This window comes from Montipora capricornis, chromosome 3, assembly GCF_036669925.1.
Source record: "Montipora capricornis isolate CH-2021 chromosome 3, ASM3666992v2, whole genome shotgun sequence".
In the NCBI taxonomy this organism is placed as follows: domain Eukaryota; kingdom Metazoa; phylum Cnidaria; class Anthozoa; order Scleractinia; family Acroporidae; genus Montipora; species Montipora capricornis.
The window spans coordinates 10,674,224-10,681,723 of record NC_090885.1 but is presented as its reverse complement, the minus strand read 5'-3'; the positions used below and the strand labels follow the sequence as shown (position 1 = coordinate 10,681,723).

The window sequence follows — 7,500 nt, the reverse complement described above, 5'->3', positions numbered from 1 at the left end:
ATGATCCACCAGTATTATTTATCCCTTAATTTTTTGTTCAGCGGGATTCATTATTCCTGCTCAAAAGGTTTTAAAGAGGAACATTGCAAGGTATTTAGTAATATTAGCTTGCTGGGTGTAATTAGATATTTCTCTGTCGTTGCAAGGTAATTAGCTTAAGGGGTCACGGTAATAAATTATTTGTTTCACGCTTGTGTGATCGAACTATATACTGCCCTCCAAGTTCTTTCCTTACACATCGAGAAAGTAAGTAAACGATGTATATTGAATTTTTCCTGAACAGAGAAGGTTTTAGTTCTTGAATCCGCTTAGATTTAAAAATGAGGGTGTCACAAAGCAAAATGACGATTAAGAATGCATTCAATCAGTTTTAGCTATAACAAACCCCTAATGTCTATTCGCTTTAAAGTCGTACTTAAAGCCAAGCAAGACCAGAGCCTCGTATAATGTATGCATTCTCATTACAGCTTTGAACCTTACCGAACGAAACCATTACTGGAGTTGTTCGGAGCAATGGAACAGTCATCTCACTTCGATCAGCTACAGTGTTCAACTTGAACTCCTTCACTGATCAGTTGCGCAGTTTGCTCCAGTATAAAATGACTTCATTCTTCTCCTAGCTGCTCCATTTGTTAGTTCTCTTGGGAACTTTTCAGCTTTCCGCTCCAGTTCTACATTTTATTGCATACTAGGCATAAGGGAATTATGTTATAAAAGTTAATAGTTTTCGTACAAGATTCGATAATGCATATATATATATAACCACATGAAATCATCACATTTTGCAGATCGAGTCATTTCTTGTGGTCGAGGACCTCGCATTGATTAGCTTCCATTTGGTAAGTTGTTTACTGTTGCTCATTTCTTAATAACACAAACAAATAATTTGTGTGTGATAAACCAGTTCTGATGAGTTTTGCGTTACATTTTGTTGCTTCTCTTTACTCACTTTGGATCAAGTTAGTGACTAATGTCAGAATTCCCTAGATCTGTTTATCTTCTGAAGTGACCACCGTCACTTAATGATCAATATTGCAAATGACGAATCCAAATGATCCACAAGTATTATTTATCCCTTAATTTTTTGTTTACCGGGATTTATTATTCCTACTCAAAAAGATTTTAAAGAGGAACATTGCAAGGTATTTGGTAATATTAGCTTCGTGGCTGTAATAGGTTCTTTGTCTGTCGTTGCAAGGTAATAAGTAACATTAGCTTGAGGGCTTGTAATAAATTATTTGTTTCTTGTGTTATCGAACTATATACTGCCCTCCATTCTTTCCTTGCACATTGAGAAAGTAAGTAAACGATCTATCTTGAATTGCTCCTGAACAGAGAGGGTTTTAGTTGTTGAACTCGCGTGATTCAAAGATGAGGGTGTCACAAAGCAAAATGACGATTAAGAATGCATTCAATGAGTTTTAGCCATAACAAACCTGAACAAACCCTTAAAGCTACGAAAGACCACAGCCTCGTATAATGTATGCGTTCCCATTACAACTTTGAACCTCGCAGAACGAAACTATTTCTATAGTTGATTGGAGCAATGGAACAGTCATCTGACTTCGATCAGCTACCGACGTGTTCAAGTTGAACTGCTTCACTGATCGGTTACGCAGTTTGCTCGAGTATGAAATGACTTCATTATTCTCCTTGCTGCTCCATTTGTTAGTTCTCTTGAGAACTTTTCAGCTTTCCGCTCCAGTTCTACATTTTTATTGCATACTAGGCATAAGGGAATTTTGTTATGCGGAAGTTAAAAGTTTTCGTACAAGATTCCATAATGCATGGATATAACCACATTAAATCATCAAATTTTGCAGAGTCGTTTCTTGTCGTCGAGGACCAGTAGCTCGCATCGATTAGCATCCATTTTGGTAAGTTGCTCACTGTTTCTCGTTCTTAATAACACGAATAAGTAATTTTTGTGTAATAAACCGTATAGACGATCGGAGCAATGGAACAGTCAGCTCACTTCCATCAGCTACCGCGTTCAACTTGAACTAGTGCTTCACTGACTGCAGGTTACGCAGTTTCCTCGAGCTAGTATGAAATGACTTCATTCTTCTCCACTTCTACATTTTTTCTTGCATACTACGCATAAGGGAATTTTGTTGGGAAACTTAAAAGTTTTCGTACAAGATTCCATAATGCATGGATAACCACATTAAATCATCAAATTTTGCAGAGTCATTTCTTGTCGTCGAGGACATCGCATCGACTAGCTTCCATTTGGTAAGTTGCTTACTGTTACTCTTTTCTTAATAACACAAACAAGTAATTTATGTGTGATAAACCAGTTCTGATGAGTTTTGCGTTACATTTTGTTGGGAGCATTGACGTATTTGTTAATAAAACAGCTGCAAATTTTTGAAGCAAGAGGGTACCGGAAATGTGCGTGAAAGTATTGAAGAGCGAAGAAAGGTGTGCATATCTTTAGCCTGTGTGGTAGGCGTTACTATATAAGCAAAGGGATAATTTCAAAACAATGGCACGTCAGTTCATTTTTTGAACTTAAACTTCTGTTCTTCTGAATTTTCTCGCCCCTTTTCAGCAAAAGAGTTACCTTTTGAGAAATGCTGAGCGTAGTTGAGCAAACGGCAATTATAAGTTTATTGGCGTGCTTGAGAATAGACTGCCAGCAGTCTCTTATTTTTCTTTGACAAATTTTGCAGAGTCATTTCTTGTCGTCGAGCACCTCGCATCGATTAGTATCCATTTTGGTAAGTTGCACTGTTACTCATCTCTTAACAACATGAAAAAAGAGTAATTTATGTGTGATAAACCAGTTCTGATGAGTTTTGTCTTACTTTTCGTCGTTTTCTCTTTACTCCCTTTGGATCAAGTTAGTGGCTATGTCAGAATTCCTCTTATTTTTATTTTCTGAAGTGATCACCGTCACTCATGATTGGTTGCCAACGACGAACCCAAATAATCCACCAGTATTATTTATCCATTTTTTTTTTTTGTTCAGCGGGATTTATTATTCCTATTCAAAAGATCTTAAAGAGGAACATTGCAAGGTATTTAGTAATATTAGCTTGCTGGGTGTAATAAGGTCTTTGTCTGTTGTTGCAAGGTAATTTTAGTAACATCAGCTTGAGGGGTGTAATAAATTACTTGTTTCTTGTTTGATCGAACTATATACTGCCCTCCGATCCATTGTTTCCTTACACATCGAGAAAGTAGGTAAACGATGTATATTAAATTGCTCCTGAGCAGAGAAGGTTTTAGTTCTTGAATCCGCGTTATTCAAAGGTGAGGGTGTTACAAAGAAAAATGACGATTAAAAATGCATTTAATCAGATTTAGCCATAACAAACCCTTAATGTCTACTCGCTTTAAAGTCTTACTTAAAGCTTACAGCAAGACCAGAGCCTCGTATAATGTATGCGTTCTCATTACAACTTTGAACCTTGCCGAACGAAACCATTACTGGAGTTGTTCAGAGCAATGGAACAGTCATCTCACGTCGATCAGTGTTCAACTTGAATTGCTTCACTGATCAGTTGCGCAGTTTGCTCGAGTATAATATGACTTCTTCTCCTTGCTGCTCTATTTGTTAGTTCTCTTAAGAACTTTTCAGCTTTCCGCTCCAGTTCTACATTTTTATTGCACACTAGGCAAAAGGGAATTTTGTTATGCGGAAGTTAGAGGGGTACTCTGACGAAAAAACACGATTTTTCAAAAAGTCTCAAATCCTCGAGGAAACGCCGCCAAAATGTTGTATACGCTTTTCACATAATGAATTTAACTTACTTTCACCAACATTTCCATGTTATTACGTCGAAATACTTGTTTTTTATAGCATGCAGTGAATTGTCTGTCGTTTGATCGAACTATACTACCCTTTATTTTTCCCTTCCACATCATTTGATCTCGATCCACGGTCCATGAGTGATTTGTGTTAGAAAGTTATATCCCACTAGATAATGTTTTACCGAGAGACTTGGCAGTGGGTAACCACATGAAATTAAAGTTTTTAGAGTTACGAGACGAAACTTTGGCTTTTGAAAAGCATCAGTTTGGACCAACACTGGTAAGTCGTTCATTCAGTTTACATATCTTTTTCCTATGAATAAATGACTCATGCTATGCAAACCAGTTTCAATTACATACAGCTTGCTCTTTGAAGAGATATGTTTTTGATCGATGGTGACTCGAGGTTAATTGGATTAAATCCGAACGCCTTTCGGCAGGAGTCGAACCTGCTAAGACGTGCTGCAGTAAGTTGTCATATTACAAAGTCAAATCATTTCATTTTCAAAGCTAACCCCTCCAAAAAAGAGAAGAGCCCGATTTAAAATAGAAGTGATTGATGGGCATAACAGGAAATGCGTTAAGGAGGAAATTATTATAAAACTCTTTTCGTGTTATTTTGGATTAGTATTCGAGTTCTTTTGGTATCATTTCTAAATCAGAATTTTTTTCTTTTACTTCATGGCGTATGACATGTTTATTCTGGAAGAAAGGATGTCTTGTAACCTTTCTTGCTTTTGCTGACCAATTTTTAACCAATCGAGATCCAAAGTAGACCGCGTAGCAAGCGTTTCCGTGGGGGGACACGAGGGATTTTTATGTTTTGGCCCCGCGAAAAATGGGGCGAGACAAGGAGGAACTCTTGCAGACAAACTCCTGTATTTTCGAAACCGCCAAGTTGACGTATCATGCATGTTCATCGGCTGTCATAAATTGACCAAGAAAATTTTTGGTCTGCCGTAGTGGAAATGAACTTTGGGCAACAGAAGCTTAAAAAAGTTGACAAGGAAAATAACGATAATATTGACCAATATTAGAAAACAGATACTCTTCCCGAAGGCCTCCAAGTCCAATTATGGAGATGTTCTCGTAAGAGTTTCACGCGACAATAAGATTTTAATGTTTGGTAAGGCAAATTGCATGAGGCAGCTTACCGCTATAATGAGGTTCCAAATGTTGAAAACAAGTGCTTCTGATGAAATGTCAGCGTACCTGAAATCCGAAAGACTATTGTTGTCTAACTACTCGGTTTTTAAATACAATTTTCTGTTCGATGGTTTAACACCTTGTTCTTGGTGCTTGTGTACGTATTCAAGAAAGTGATGTTAAAATTAAAGGAACAGCTACAAATCAATCAATCAATCAATCATCTTCCATTAATTGTCCATGACGCTTTAAAACTCTAAAAATTAAAATCCTAAGAATCAAATGCGCAATATAATACGATAAGGTTTCAAAGAAAGAGTAAACAAAAGAACTACAAGTAAAAACTACAAAATTAATCAAATGCATGCTTAAAAAGTTAAGTCTTAAGATTAGCCTTAAAAACTGCCTCTGATGATGAAAACCTGATCCAGAGTGGTAGTTTATTCCAGAGCCTTGGTGCCGCCACGGAAAAAGCTCTTTCACCATACGTTTTAAGATTTGCTCTAGACTCATCAGCAACTTGTTGTTTGAAGATCTTAGTGTTCGGCGAGAATCATTATACCCCAATAGATCTTTAATGTAATCAGGGACCAGTCCAGTCATAGCTTTGTAAGTTAGCAACAACATTTTAAAAACTATCCTATAATGAACTGGCAGCCAATGTAAGCTCCTTAGTATTGGTGTGATATTTTCCTGCCGTTATAGTCAAGATAACAAGGCGAGCTGCTGGGTTCTGTAAAAGGTGAAGTCTATTATTAATCAGATACTTTAGGAGACCGTACAGCAGGGCATTACAATAGTCCAAACGCGATGTTATGTAAGCGTGAACAATAGTCTCAGTACTACTCTGGGATAGGTATCGCCTAATTTTAGCTATACCGCGTATGCGGAAAAATGCGCTCTTGCATGTTATTTTAACGTCTTCTTTGAAATCTAAACATTGATGGAATCCAACTCCCAAGTTCCTGTCCTGTTTACTAGACTTGATTACTTCTTCGTCGACTCGTATATAGTCGAGGGGTGGTCGTGGACAATATTTAGAACTATGTACTGGATAGGCGATTAGGACAATTGGATGTAAACGACAAGTATAACTGCATGTCATCTATATAGAGATGAAACGGTATGCTATGCTTCCTGGCTATGTCACCCAGTGGACTTGTATAAAGGGAATACAATAAGGGTCCCAGCACAGAACCATGTGGTACCCCGCAAGGAAAATGCTACTTCCAGAACATATAAAAAACTCTAAGTCACTAAATGACTTGAAAAAAAATTTAAAAACCTACTTTTTTCAATTAGCATTTAAATAAGTATTTATATGAACATCTATCAGTCCATATGATTAGAGCAGTATAGGTATTATATTTTTACTGATATACATATTTTTATAGATTTCCGTATACATATACATTTTTTACCTTATTGTAAGCGCATTGAGATTTTTAAATGCGCCTATAAGAATCTTCTTTATTATTATTATTATTATTATTATTATTATTATTATTATTATTATTATTATTACTTCGACGATTCAATTCAATTAACATAAACAAACTGTTCTCATGTCCAGACGTTTATTTGGAATGGCCCTATATCACAAAATGTTAGTCTTAGGGTCATTACTGATGTGGACAAATTTCATGTTTTGATCATCAAATTGAACAATGAGTGTTTTTTTGATCGATAACAGCTGGACTAGTTCGCGTGAGTGAAGGTACGAATGAAACCAATTAAGAGCAATGTTCCTAATACCAAAACGATTCTGTAGTCTTGATAACAAAATCGAATGATCGTCGACAGTATCAAACGCAGCCGATAAATCGAGTAATAGTAAAATAACCGATCTGGCGTTGAAGTAACTTGACCGTCAATCACAATTCGAACAACTTCGCCATGATCTTTGCGAATTTGACTTTTGTTACTAGAATATTCCACGAATGAATCGGACAGAGAACAGTTCTTAGGCCCAGATGTATAACGCTGGACCGGATTGGAGAGCAGAAGCTTCTCTTTTGTCTTTAATAAAAAGAAGTCCAGAGTTCCCTGAGTTTTCGTGGATCACTGATGAATAAAATGTGTACTTCGCGGAGCCAATCATCTCATTAACAACACTGTTCTGAAACACATAGCGTTCTCTATCTTCAGGTAATCTTGTAGGTGGCCATTTACGTTTGAGCTTCCTCCTTATGTTCTTTTGAACATCAATTTCAGTTGAATACCAAGGCGCACAAGGACGAAGAACGACCTGACGGGTCCTTTTGGGGGCATAAACATCAAAGGTAGACTTCAAGACCCGATGATATGAATCAACTTACGAATCCAAATGAAGCCGTGATTCATCAAACAAGGATGAATTCACGATAGTGTCATGGAAGTCAGCATAATAGTCTGGAAATTGTGGTTTATATACCCTTTGCATTAATGACAATGTACATCCTAAGCCTCAGATTCATGTGAAAAGTCCTTTGTCTAGAAACATAAGTACGAGGCTAAGGATGTACAAAGCATTGTTATTCAAATTTAGGCGCCATTTATGCAAAGGGTCTATGCAATACTAAATGCATAAAAATACAGTAGCGTAGTAATCAGAAA

The 7,500-nt window shown here is 36.8% G+C and overlaps 1 protein-coding gene across 3 annotated transcripts in view; it reads left to right on the top strand.

The window, feature by feature from the left end:
• Positions 1-178: 178 nt before the first annotated feature.
• The window catches only part of LOC138042119 (tetratricopeptide repeat protein 28-like), a 29,184-nt gene continuing 21,862 nt past the window's right edge, over positions 179-7,500 (top strand). The window contains exons 1-7 of one of the 3 annotated variants that reach the window (XR_011130924.1): positions 179-246; positions 789-839; positions 1,824-1,877; positions 2,189-2,235; positions 2,676-2,723; positions 2,975-3,023; positions 7,120-7,500. The exon at positions 7,120-7,500 is cut by the window's right edge and continues 361 nt beyond it. The gene's annotated coding sequence lies outside the window, so the exon portion shown is untranslated. The remainder of the gene's footprint in view (positions 247-788; positions 840-1,823; positions 1,878-2,188; positions 2,236-2,675; positions 2,724-2,974; positions 3,024-7,119) is intronic. The other 2 variants (XM_068887878.1, XM_068887880.1) reach the window with 2 other exon arrangements.